This window comes from Lygodium microphyllum, chromosome 20 (genome assembly GCF_053477565.2).
Source record: "Lygodium microphyllum isolate KBCC chromosome 20, Lygodium_microphyllum_v1.1.10, whole genome shotgun sequence".
Classification (NCBI taxonomy): domain Eukaryota; kingdom Viridiplantae; phylum Streptophyta; class Polypodiopsida; order Schizaeales; family Lygodiaceae; genus Lygodium; species Lygodium microphyllum.
In genome coordinates, this window is record NC_141154.1 from 47,549,265 (window position 1) to 47,563,566 (window position 14,302).

The following is a 14,302-nucleotide window of genomic DNA, read 5'->3' on the forward strand; positions in this document are numbered from 1 at the left end:
CCATGCGATCGTCGCATTAGTGGAAGGCAGAGTTTGTAAGTATATTTTGATTTCTAGTTTTTTTAAATTTATATTTCTTGAAATTCTTTATATATTTTAGTCTAATATATTGTGACTCATAATTGTTTGTATATCTCTAAATGTTTTGCAGACTACCATCGTTGGTAGGACACCTACTCCTAGAGAGGTAGGTTACCATCGAGGCCATAACCGCACAACGACATGGCTTCACTTTTATGAGGAGGGTCTTATCACTGAGGACCAATACAACCAGGCCATGCGGATTCAACAGCCAGAGGAGGTATGTTTTTCTTACTTTCCTATTAAAAGTATAACTAATTATAACTTTTTCTCCACCTTGTCTATGTAAGCAACCCTGATCTTTTGTGTGTGTAGGCGAACCCGGATGTGGAGCATAGCGAGGAGGGGGATAGCGATGCTAGTAGCCATGGTGGTACTAGCGAAGATGTTTTCTCTTCAGATTTGTAGAGGAGCACCATACCTCCTTATGAGGCCTTCTTTTCTTGTATATGTATCATATCTCTTTGAGCCTACTGCTTGCGGCCACGCTTTAGGTTGCAAGCACTTAAACTTCCCTTGTAAATGCTTTGATATATAATGAATACATGGACTTTTATTTTCAATTCTCGTGCCCGTAGGATACATTGTCTTTTTCCCAAATACACAATCTGATGTATGGGAGGGGGGAAAAAATACTAGAGAATGCTCTCTGTTTTTTTTTTCTAGTTTTGTTTTGCGCGTCTATCAGCGCATCTAAATTGCAGATAATTCGCGTTTATTCGCGCGTCTATAATGCAGACTACACGCGCTTCATAATTCAAATTAAAAAAAGAAATTAAATATCTTTTTTTTAAAGGACATTTTTTGTTTTCCATTCGCGTCTATCAGTGCTTGTAAAAGCGCGTCTACCAGCGTGTTTATATGCGCGTGTATATGTGCGTCTATTGCGTGTCTATTTGTGCGTGTAAATTCGTTGATACATGCGATTATAGATGCGAAATGGTAGACACGCAAATAGACGGGCGGATAGACGCGCCCGTAAGAATTTCTCTATATTCAAAAATCGCGTCTAAATGTGCGTCTATGAGGCCTTTTTGTTGTAATGATAGAGAAAGGCTCCAACACTAACACATGGAATTACTAGGTGAAGTCTCATGGATTGTGGTGAGTCTAGAGATGATAAGTGATAGGATCCACTTAACAAATTATCTTGAATGGCCAAAGTCTGGTACAACTTATTTTCTAGGCAAGCGAAGAAGAGCATCGATCTTGATTTTGATCATGCATCTTCTAGGAAGGGTGAAAATATCATAGATCTTGTTGTAAGAAAAAAAAATTGAATGACTCAAGCTGGCAAGAAATGCCAAACTTGATCTCTAATGTTATAAGCTGAGTGGTGCATCAATTCTGATTAACATTATCTTTTTATTTTTCTTGGGATCATTCAGTAGTAGACTTTAACTCTTTACATATCTTTAGAAAATGTTTGACTAGATTCATAGCTACTTGATTCTTCAACTGGCAAATGTTTGGCTAGATTCGTACATGCTAGATTTTTCGCTAGGTCACTTGTATGAATACTCACTTTAGGTTGTCTTGCATATTGGCAAGGAATGGAGTTGATCTAGTGTAGATATGAATATCATTATTATACGTGAATTCATCCAAGGAAAGTAATCATACATTCCTTCCCTTAAATAACCCCCGTCCTTTACACTCATGTGGTACCATGCGATAAACCCTAGTGGACCCCCTGGGGTGCATTTATCCACCCGATCCAGTCACTCAAAGGCCACCACAATTTGAAGGGCTTACATTATTTGTAAAGTTTGTTTGTGAAGGCAATGAAGGATTGTATGGATACACATGCAGACTTGTCACACAAGGATTAGCAGAGGTTTATCAAGCCTTGACAAATATGCAGACAAGATTACAAGGGAATATGCAATCTTTGATGGAAAAGGATAGATTATTGGTTGAGAAGGATAGGGAGAACCAGAGCTTACAACGAGCAATGTTTGTCATTGAAGATGCTATGCAGGCTACACACCTGCAAAATCTGGAGTTATAGTCTAAAGTTATGGACTTGAAGAAGGAGAATTGAAACATAAAGAGGAAGCTCACAAAAACTTTGGAGATGGGGCCCACTTTAAAAACCAAAGAAGCACATCGGCGCATCTGATTAGTTAAACTAAAGAAAGTGGAAAATATCATAGACGGATATATGCTCAATATGCTACAATGAGAAGTATGTTCCCTCATGCAGAGAATGATACTATTGCCAAAGTCCTAAGCAAGGATATGGTCAAAAATGCATTAGAAAATCGTAAATTTAGGGACATTGTAGATGGTGTTGCAAGTGAACATCTTACGGATATGAGCAACTTGTTTGATGCTACAAATGCTCAGGGATTATGTGACAAGGTGGGAGTGAGTTCTGAGTCATATAGTATGCTCTATCAACAATTAGATACATGATTTAAGTAAGTCTTCAAAACTAAGCGAGTAATGCCTTTGCCAAAATCATTTCACGTGAAAACTAAATGAGAAATTTTTAGAACTAATTGGTGAGCCAATGCATCTGGAAAATATACACATATTGAAGTATGGTTCCAAAGACATTGCATTTGTATTGAATGCATCCAACAACTTTGTATTGGATATATGTAGGGTTCAGATTGCTATGGTCAAGTTCTACAATATGTCTATGGAAGAATGTGGAGGCAAGCTTAAGTTTGTTCTCAAACTTGATGAGAGTGAGATTATTAAGAGGTAAAAACTTGAATGTGTGAGTATAACACTTATGAATCAAGCATTGGATCTCAACATCGATGAAAACCATCCTTTATACTTCAGTGTACAGTCAGAGAATGAAATATTGTGGCTTGCAGCATTTGAAGTACCAAAGGAGGACCATGAGGTACTTAAAATTTTTTTAACCTCACTAATATACCCAATGTTATTCAACAACAAAATAATGGAGCAATTTTACACATCCAGGGGTTTGGGGACTATCCAATTGAATGGCATCTTGCAGGTGATTTAAAAACATTGAAGTGTATGTTTGGTTTATCAAATGCAGCGAATGCAAAATCTCCGTGCATATACTACATGCAAACTAGGAAGAAAGGGAAAGATGGAAATAAAGAATGGCTTGCCAAGGTAGGATAACAAGGTGCTCCAACAGGTGATCAAAAAGTCATGAGAAATGGAATGCTAGTTCCAGTGGATCCAAACTAGTGCCCTATTTTAGAAATACCACTAACAAGGGCTTACTTTTGCACATTGCATTGTTTGGTTTGAATAATTGAGAAGCTAGTATATGAATATATATGCTTTGCATACAAGATGCAACCAGTGTCAGAAGCTGATGCTACATGCAAGAAGATAGAATCAGCCCTCTTTGAAGTTGGATTGCACGAGAGCCAAGTAGAAATAAAAAAGGACAAGAAAATTTTGAGAAAGAGTGGAAATATCCCTTATAAACCATGCTTTGGTGGACCCAAGGCTAGGAAGTTTATATCTCCACCTCGAGATGAGGAAGGCAATAATATACTTGTAAAACAACCAGACACAATGAACTCTACCTTTTTGCACAAAAAACAATGTAAAAAGCATGAACGACAAGAGCAAGAGACCAATTGGGTTCAATCTCCCTCCATGCCTTGTGTGAGCGCTTCACAAAGCATGTATTTTATGTATATTTCCATCTTCATGCTCAATAATAGCCCAATTTACAAAAATATGACAAGCTTTTAGCTTTTGAGTTTGCTTTTACAAAAATAGGAAATAAAGCTAATGGATGGTGCCCATGGAATCTGGCACGCCCAACACAATGTCCCAAATAGAAATAACATATCCGTGCGCATAGGCGCATACAAAATAATAATCAATAATCGATGCCTCAATAGACATGACAAAATATAGGCGTGGCGCCTATCAAAATATAATCCATAGGTCAAATACTCGCTAGACTCCAATGCTTTCCTCCGCCACTACTGCTATCTCTACACATCAATTGAAGCATTCACAATCGTTAGTAAATAATACAATTAAATCGACAAAAGTGAATACCTAGCAGTCTTCAGCTACATAAATAAATCAACTGGTTAGAAATAAATCCTAACCTTAATTTATTACGAGTGCGCACTCTAAACTCATAAACGTTTATTAATTTAATATGTATTTTGCGGAATCACCTGCTATGGAATCACCCATGTACACACTAAATTAATGAAACGCCTGAAAATGACAGGCGTCCCCATCAACTTCTCGCACAAAGAATCAACTTTGTATATGAGCCCCGGTCATATGATACCATTGGTGCACAGATCGGTCGCAGTATGCTCACGTATTGAATCCCGGAAGGTCCCCAAGAACAATGAACTCTACCTTTTTGCACAAAAAATAATGTAAAAAGCATGAACGACAAGAGCAAGAGACCAATTGGGTTCAATCTCCCCCCATGCCTTGTGTGAGCGCTTCACAAAGCATGTATTTTATGTATATTTCCATCTTCATGCTCAATAATAGCCCAATTTACAAAAATATGACAAGCTCTTAGCTTTTGAGTTTGCTTTTACAAAAATAGGAAATAAAGCTAATGGACGGTGCCCATGGAATCTGGCACGCCCAACACAATGTCCCAAATAGAAATAACATATCCGTGCGCATAGGCACATACAAAATAATAATCAATAATCGATGCCTCAATAGACATGACAAAATATAGGCGTGGCGCCTATCAAAATATAATCCATAGGTCGAATACTCGCTAGACTCCAATGCTTTCCTCCGCCACTACTGCTATCTCTACACATCGACTGAAGCATTCACAATCGTTAGTAAAATAATACAATTAAACCGACAAAAGTGAATACCTAGCAGTCTTCAGCTACATAAATAAATCAACTGGTTAGAAATAAATCCTAACCTTAATTTATTACGAGTGCACACTCTAAACTCATAAACGTTTATTAATTTAATATGTATTTTGCGGAATCACCCGCTATGGAATCACCCATGTACACACTAAATTAATAAAACGCCCGAAAAGGATAGGCGTCCCCATCAACTTCTCGCACAAAGAATCCACTTTGTATATGAGCCCCGGTCATCAAAGTTTACAGAATCCACCGTAAAACCTCACGGAATCCACCGTGGAATATGCCTCCTGGCATCAAGAGTAGTGGAGTTCCCTTCTACCACTTGGTAGTGATCCTCTTGGGTGGGAAGGGTGAGAACCACAAGTGCCAAGTGTAACATGAAATTTTTGATGGCTATAGGTGGTGATATCTAGACTCTTAAAAATTTCAATGTTGAGTATGGTATCTTATGGAGTTATATTAAGGAGGTGACCATCATGTTGATATGGCCTATTATCACTTGGTGGCGATCTCCATGTATTGTGAACCTTGCATGGGTCACCACCAAGCACGAGAGCTCCATCATAGTAGTGAAGTTCCGTCCTACCACTTGGTGGTGATCCTTATGGTTAGCGAGGGTGAGTACCAAAAGTGCCAAGTGTGATACGATATTGCATGTGGCTATAGGTGGTGATCTTTGAGCTTTTAAAAATTCCAATGTTAACAATGGTATATTAGGGAATTATGTTGAGGACGTGACCATCATGTTGATATGGTTGGTTATTGCTTGGTGGTGACCTTTTTATACCATGAACTCCGCATGGATCACTAGTAAATGAGAGAGCTTCATCGCAATAGTGGAGTTCTCTCCTATGACTTAGTGGCGGCCCTTGTGGATGGCAAGGGTAAGAACCACAAGAGCCAAGTGTGAAACAATGTTATAGGTAGCGATAGGTGTTGATCTTTGGGCTCTTAAAAATTTCAATGGTAACTATGACATTTTGGGGAATTATGTTGAGTAGATCACCATCATGTGTGGAGGGTTCTGAATGGACGTACCACCACCATGTGAAGGAGGCACCATCCAAGGGAGTTGTAGCATGTTATTTCTTGGTGGTGTCCTACATGTGGTGTGAACCGTGCATGTGGTGTGAACACTCTATGGGTCAGCACCAAGTGAGAGAGTTCCATTCCATTGGTGGAGTTCCCTCCTATTGTTTGGTTGTGACCTAGCTTGTGGATGGCTAGTGTAAGAACCACATAATGCAAAGTGTGATTATAATAACATTCCATCCTAGTATTGGACAATAGCCCTCTATTATAGATGGGATTGGTAGCAAATTTTGCTAACCCTGGTCCATTATATTTCACATTACTTACAATCTTCCCATCTTTGATGACCACAACCACATGTTCTTTGTCTGCGCAGTAACCATAGGAGATCTCAACCACATGAGCACACCTTATCAACATTATAATTTGCATGTAAAATAACCATGATGGATCACTGTGCCAACTTACTCTTCACACTACCATGATAAGTGATCCATGCTTTTACCATGAGAGGCACTTAAACGTTGCACCCTTTGTTTACATAAAATCCATCGCTATGTAGAACTATACCATAGAAAAGAGGATAGTATTGATGCTAGCACTCGAGTATGAAGCTGCCCATGACATGTGCTGCTTCTAATGACTCCCCGCACACAACAAAAATGCCAAACACATGGATGGTCTTATGTTTTTGTCTACAGTATGTGCCCTCGGAAGAAAGAGAGTGAACCTCTTTCTCTTTAAGTCAGTGATCATTTAGTTTCTTCAAAGTCTTGAAGGCTTTCCCTTCCTTGCAAGAGGCCTCTAGATTATCATACTATCACTACAAGGATATCAGGCCATCACGACGCCAACTAGCGATGATAAATAGCAGCGTCGCTATTAGCATCTCAAATGCGACGCTAATAGCGATGCAAATAACGACGCTCCACAAAGAAAAAAAACGTGGGCTGAAACCCAAGCGCATTTCATTTCGCGCATTCGTGAAAGTTTTTGGGAGGGAGAGCGAGAGAGAGAGAAATCGTTTTGCTTAGAGGGAGAGAAAGAGAGAAAGAAGGCTTCTCATTGCCGCCGCCGTTGTCGTTCACGAAGAAGAGGAGGAGCCGCCGTCTCGAAGAGTAGCCGCCAAACCCTTCTTCGAATCTTTACAGTGAGTCCATTTTCTCTCTCTTTTACTTGTTTAGGGTTTAATTTGTGTATATTAAGAGAGGGAGAGGAAATGAGAGAGAAAGAGAGGGAGAGCGAGGGAGAGAAAGAGAAAGAGAGGGAGAGGGAGAGGGAGGAAATGGGAGAGGGAGGGGGAGGAAATGAGAGAGGGAGAGGGAGGGAGAGTGCAGTCTCTCTCTCTTTTACTTTTTTTAATATAATTTGTGTATACTGAGAGAGGGAGAGGAAATGAGAGAGAAAGAGAGGGAGAGGGAGAAGGAGGGGAATGAAATGAGAGAAGGAGAGGGAGGGAGAGTGCATTCTCTCTCTCTTTTACTTTTTTTTGTATACTTTGTGTATATTGAGAGAGGGAGAGAAAATGAGAGAGAAAGAGAGGGAGAGGGAGGAAATGGGAGAGGGAGGGGGAGGAAATGAGAAAGGGAGAGGGAGAGGGAGAGGAAATGAGAGAGGGAGAGGGAGGGAGAGAGAGAGAGAGAGAGAGAAAGAGAGGGAGAGGGAGAGGGGGAGGAAATGGGAAAGGAAGAGGGAGGGAGAGGGAGAGGGAGGGAGAGAGAAAGAGAGGGGGAGGGAGAGGGAGAGGGAGGGAGAGGAAATAAGAGAGGGAGGGAGGGAGACATTAAACATAATAGGGAAATGAGAGAGGGAGAGGGAGGGAGAAGAAATGAGAGAGGGAGAGGAGAGAGAAAAAAGAGAGAATGAGACGAGAGAGAAAAAGATGTTAAACATAATAGAAAAAGAGAGAAAAAGAGGGTGTGGGTGAGGGTGAGGGTGAGGGAGGGAGAGGACATGAGAGAGGGAGAGGAAGAGATAAACGGAAATGAGAGAGGGAGAGGAGAGAGAAAAAGAGAGAAAAATCATTAAACCTAATAGGGAAAGAGAGAAAGAGAGGGTCAGGGTGAAGGATCAGGGAGAGGAAATGAGACAGAGAGAGAAAGAGAGAAAAGTAAATGAGAGAGGGAGAGGAGAGAGAAAAAAATGAGAGAGAGAGAGAGGAGAGAGAAAAAGAGAGAAAAATCATTAAACCTAATAGGGAAAGAGAGAAAGAGAGGGTGAGGGTGAGGGAGGGAGAGGAAATGAGAGAGGGAGAAAAAGAGAGAAAAGTAAATAGGACCTTACAATAAGCTCATCCTAGGCGCATAGGGGTTAGGCCGATCCTCAACAAACCTAAGGGATATATGGCTAGAGAGCCCTAGCATACTTGTGCCTCCTAGCATAATGTTCTTCTTGCAAAGAGACCTCTCATACATGGGGCTTGTCCTAGCTTCCACCATGCAAGTATACAACAAAGGCAATCAGCCTATCAGTATGAGAAACATTCATTTTTCATAATGTAAATCCAAAAATAACTTTGGATATTCCATAAAAATCAATCTCTCCTTAAAAAGACAAATACAAAAAACTAAAACAGTATCACCACAAGATCTCTTAGGAAACTCATCTTCAAGTATCAATTTTAATTAATAAATATAATATAAAATCACTTGCAAAGAAGGACACTCTTTTATCATTAACCCTCTTTCTTCCTTAGAATAGTCTTAGGAACAAATTTCTGCTCTAACAAGCATATATTTGAGCATAATAACTATTTTAAGGTTTATTCCACGAGTAGTAGTAGTATATACGCAACCATCAAGCTAGAGATCATGCTTTGGTATCTATGGAGATCCCAATCTCATGCCCTCATAGAGATTGTAGTGTGCAATAGTGTGGAGAGAAGGTGGGTGAGTTGTAAATGGTAAAGGAGAATTCTATTGACGATGGAGAGAAGATGAGGCGAATCACCAATCCTATTCTTAGTGAGTGCAACCAACCCATAGTATGGAATCCATGATCGATTGAAATCAATAAGACTTTGAAATCCTACCTCGAGTATTATAACTATTGTTTTGTGGTGGATTTTCTTGCCATAAGTCAATGTCAATTTGTGCTTGTGTTTTCCAAGGTGCATTGACTATGAGTGTCAAATGCTCTAGTCGGATCTCTCTCTCTTTCTCCGCTCTCTTCTCTCAACTCTTGTCTCTCTCTTCATCTCTATATAAGTAGTCGTAGTCGTGGTCTTGGTCGTGGTCGTAGTCGTGGTCGTTGTGGTCGTGGTCCTGATCATGGTCATGGTCATAGTCGTAGTCATATTCGTAGTCGTGGTCGTGGTCGTGGTCGTGATCATGGTGGTTGTAGTCATGGTCGTGGTCGTGGTCGTCGTAGTCATAGTCCTGGTCATGGGTCGCAGTCGTGGTCATCCTAGTCGTAGTCGTGGTCGTAGTCGTGGTCGTAGTCCTGGTGGTGGTGGTGGTGGTGGTGGTCCTGGCCGTAGTCCTAGTAATGGTTGTGGTCATGGTCATAGTCGTCGTAGTCGTAGTCGTGGTCATGGTCATGGTCGTAGTCATTTTTGTAGTCGTGGTCATAGTCATCGTGGTCGTGGTCGTCGTGGTCATGGTCGTAGTCATTGTTGAAGTTATGGTCATAGTCATCGTGGTCATGGTCGTCGTGGTCGTGGTTGTGGTCATGGTCGTAGTTGTGGTCATGGTCGTAGTCGTAGTCATAGTCGTGGTCGTGGTCGTGGTCATAGTCATAACGTAGAAAAAGAGAGAGAGATGGAAGGAGAGGATAACAATTTAAGAAAGAAAAAAAAAGAGAGAGATGAAAGGAGAGGATAACAATTTAAGAAAAAAAAGAATGGTAACAAAAACAAATTGTTTGTCGTAACGTAGACAAAATGGAAAACGATGAAGATCCTATTGTTCAAGATCACGAGGCGTATCTTAATCAGCATGTCCCATATCCTTGCTCTCAATGCAAGCTGGCAATGAGACGAAAACGTCGATTGTCTATAGAACACATATGACGATTTAGCAAGTTTCAATCTGAGATCATTGATTAGGCGATTACAAATTTTCAGCACACGGTAAGAAAAGTTAATATTAATCATGCATTGTACTTGCAAGCTAATTGAATACCATATACAATAAGATTAGGTTTGGATGGCAAATTTTCTATCTAGGGAAGTGACGTCTCGTCCCAAGGAGGAGTGCACCCTGTGCGGCCAATTAGAAGAGTTCGTGGGCGTGTGATGGATGGAGTGCATGAGGCAATCCACCACTTGCAAGGCCAATCTATACCGTCAATGCCAGAGGAGACGCGCAGCCTTCCAAACGTGCCTACAATCTTGGAGCCTGAGATGGATGCAATGATCGATTCATTGATTCCCATGGATGTCGAGACTTCTGATCCGCTTAGAGAGTAAGCATCCATACCATTATATGATGGGTGTAGAGTATCTCACCTGAAGACACTGCTTGCACTCTTAAGTGTGCAAGTAAAATACGGGTGGAGCAATGCGAGTATGACCGGTTGTTTAGGTACCTTGTACATACGCTTCGTTGATTTTTTTCAGCACTATTATTAAAAAAATTTGTGCTTTTTCAAGGTGTTTTATGATTTTTTTCAGGTTATTGAAATATTATGTATTACCACCTGCAAATACCATACCTGAGTCTCGTGATGATGCACGACATGTTTTACGAAAGCTTGGCATAGACTACAACGACATCCATGCATGTATCAGTGATTGCATAATGTTTAGAGAAGAATATGAGACTATGGAGACATGTCCAAATTGTGGTGCTCACATGTATCGACAGGACTTGCAAGGGCAAACCATCCCTCAAAAAGTTCTCAGACACTATCCACTTATCCCTCGCATAAACCACATGTTTCGTAGGTCCGACATGGCGAGGTTAACAACGTGGCATGCGCAGAATAGGTCCATGGATGGAGTTTAACGAATATCAACGGATTCACGCGCATGGAGCCACATTGACTCTACCTTCCCAGGCTTTGCCCGAGATCCAAGGAATCTTCGGCTCGGTCTTCCAATGGATGGAGTGAACCCATTCGGTCAGCGCTCAACTTCTTCCAGTGTGTGGCCTATAGTCCTTGTCAACTACAATATCCCTCCATGGCTTTCTATAAAGAAAGGACATCTCATCCTTAGCTTACTCGTCCCCGGCCGCTACAAAGTCAAAAATATGGACGTGTATCTTCGTCCATTAGTCGATGAACTTAAGATTTTGTGGGAGGAGGGGGTCACCGTGCAAGATATGAGCAAGCGCGATGGTCGGCGGTCTGCCAATATTCGAGCCATTCTCATGTGGACGATGCATGACTTTCCGGGGCTAGGAGAGTGCTCAAGTGAATAGGCCTCCGTTCTCGTTGGTAATATCTATATTTTATCTCGTTCAAGCTTGTATTCATTAGGTCGTGGTGTTAGAACAGGTCTGGTTACCTCAGGTTATCATGCATGTCCATTGTGCAGGCTAGAGTTAGCTTCCCGAAGGTCACGAACCATAAAGAAGATGGTATATCAAGGACGCGCTGCTTTCTTGCCAGAGGATCATGAACTCAAGGAAGGTTTTCTTGGACGACCTCCAACACATATGAATGCCACAAGCTGGTACGAGCTGAAAATGGTCCGTGCGGAGTCACATCCAAACGGAATGCAGCGGTTCTCAGTTTTCTGCGAGTTGCCATATTGGACCCACTTACAGGTCACTTGTTGGATCCCATGCATATTTTTAAGAATATGGGCAGCTTGCTATGGGACCACATCACAGGAAAGAGAGACACTATAGGGGCACGAATGGATTTGAAGGAGGTAGCTACCTCGTGCTCCTTGGATTTTGTCCACTAATGAAGGGCGCATTGTGAAGAAAGTAGTCAAGTCTATCTGCTCCAACGGGTATGATGCGTTCTCTCAGGTCTGTATTTTTTAAAGATGACTAATTATCAGGGCTAAAATCCCATGACTCACATAAGATATATCAGGTTTGTACTACGAATGGATTGTAATTGGCGTGCGCATTTTGCTATTTGGAGTGTAGCCATTATTCATAATGCTTTCTCATTTATCACAGTTTGTACTACTGATCGGGATCGCAGGATGTCTTACTCCAGAAATACGCGGGGCCGTGTACAGGTTGTTGACTTTGGTGCAATGGATCTCACAAAAGTAGATTAAGACGTCCTCTATTGAATCCGCGAGGAGGGGAGCAGTGGATACGGTCTGTCTCTTTGAGAAATACCTTTCCATCAACATGCTTGCGATACAAATCCACGTTCTTGTGCATCTTGTAGATGAAGTGGAGATTGCTGGACCTATCCATACGCGATGAATGTTCTTCTTGTAGCGCTTTATAAAAACCCTGAAAGGCTTTGTGCGACAACGAGCTCGGCCAGAAGGTAGCATGGTTGAAGGTTGGTTGATGTCTAAGGCGCTAGTGCATATTTCACAATGGCTACCTGTAACATGTCCTCTGGTATCATCCAGGACACGTCTTAGCAGTCCATCAGAAAGGATGTCTAGAAAACTCTGCCCGGCACTCCCAAGGAATGTTACGGGTTTTGCGATCTAGGTCTTCCCACGTCTGCCACGTAGCGGAAGTATCCTGGCCGTTTCCCACTTAGGATCGACCGGAATTAGGGTTTTCCTGTTTGGTCATTAGCTAACAGCAACTAGCGTTAGACCCGAGCGAACTACTTTACGCAGAAACGCCAGGTCCGAAGCGGATTCAAACTGCACTTGGTTCAAGAAGAATGGGAAACGAGAGGGATGCAAAGCTCAACCTCTCTGCCATAAGGCATAGTCCCATTCCGTTCCCCTAAAACAGCGTAAATTGGGTAAGACGTAACTTTAGGTCATCGTTCTCGTTATTTGTTTTGATGATGATGATCATTCCGCTGTTCTTCAAGATTTTTGAGAAAAGTCCCCGGCTAACCGGGACCACCCAACCGTAGGACGGACCCATGGCCCATCCTTCGCACTTTCCTCGGTTTGTTTTAGTTATGTAATTATCTAACACATTAATTTGATATATAACAATCAGCTTCATTAATTAACCCTGTTAAGCACTGGTTCCTTCACGTAATCTTATCACGTGACATAGAAAAACAATATCAAGCAAGTTCTTTTAACATTTCATCATTTTATCTTTGAAATACAAGGAGTTCCGCCCGTAGGCTTGTCCATAATCTGCCCGAAGGCTATCCAGTAATCCCCAGGGATCACTATTCCAAGCTTTTGCCCGTAAACTAGTATGCGGGCCTCGAGATCCAATCCCGAGTCACGTTAGCCTCTTGTGCAGGACCTGAAAGGCGAGGGATTTATGGCCAGAGCCCCCCCTGGCACCCAAGCGTCCTCCTACTCCAAGTAGAGCTCAACGGAGAGACCTCTCGCGGCGGGTTCGGTCCACGTTCCCGGTGCGACGAACAACCCCCTTGGTTAGGGTTAGGCAGGCAGTCGGGGGTAATTGAAACTGCCTCTTCCTTCAAGCCTTCAACCTGAAGTATAGGTACTCATTTAATTTGTAATTCATAATTCAAACAGAGCCCTAAAATCTCTAGCAAGCACAAACATTTCCATTAATCAACCCAGTTGTTTGGCAAACTGCTAAGGAAGTGTTCTTTCCTTTTGAGTGTAACAGCACTCATTCCCAAGGTGTCTTGTAAATTGGCAAGATCTTTTAGTGTAGGGCATACCCAACTTGATTAACCCTAAAGTGCCTTAGATATGCTAGTTTTCGGTTTACAACTTTCCTTATTTAGAAGGATATCCAAAAATACGTCTTTTTCCAAGATAACTTGCGTAGGGATCTGCCATCCTTGATGAGGGTTTTTACCCTTTCTCCTTGTGAATCAATCACAAGACTAAATGATTTCATACTTGTTGCGCAAGTCCTGCGATGGAATAATCTGTTTAGATTCTTTAAGCTGACGTATGTCAGGCCTAGGGTTTCTTCTTTTAAGAACCTTAGGGACAAACCCTAGTTCCTTATCTTTACGAATTTATTGTCCCTACAGTAAAGAAAGTAGTCAAGTGTTTAGGGTATGAATGTTTCTATGTTTAGATTGGTTCAGTTATCTTTTGGAAGGTAATACTTATCCTCTTGTTACGGTTTTGCTATCCTTGTGACAATTTACTTTCCCAGTCAATACAATTTAATTTAACTTCCGTTTCCTTAAAGATAACTCATGCCAAATAACAACAATTGCCTTGTTAAGATGTGCAATTAGCAAAGATAACTCCCTAGTAATTTGAGCATCGAAAGAAACCTTTCATGAATTTAACCATTTACAATGATTCGTTGCGAAAGGAATAAGACTAATGGTGCAAGATATAATTTCTACACCTTAGGATTTAACTA

At 41.4% G+C, this 14,302-nt stretch overlaps 1 pseudogene; it reads left to right on the forward strand.

Moving 5' to 3' along the window:
* The first annotated feature begins 277 nt into the window (after positions 1–277).
* Positions 278–14,302, forward strand: part of LOC148018896 (uncharacterized) — a 141,374-nt pseudogene continuing 127,349 nt past the window's right edge.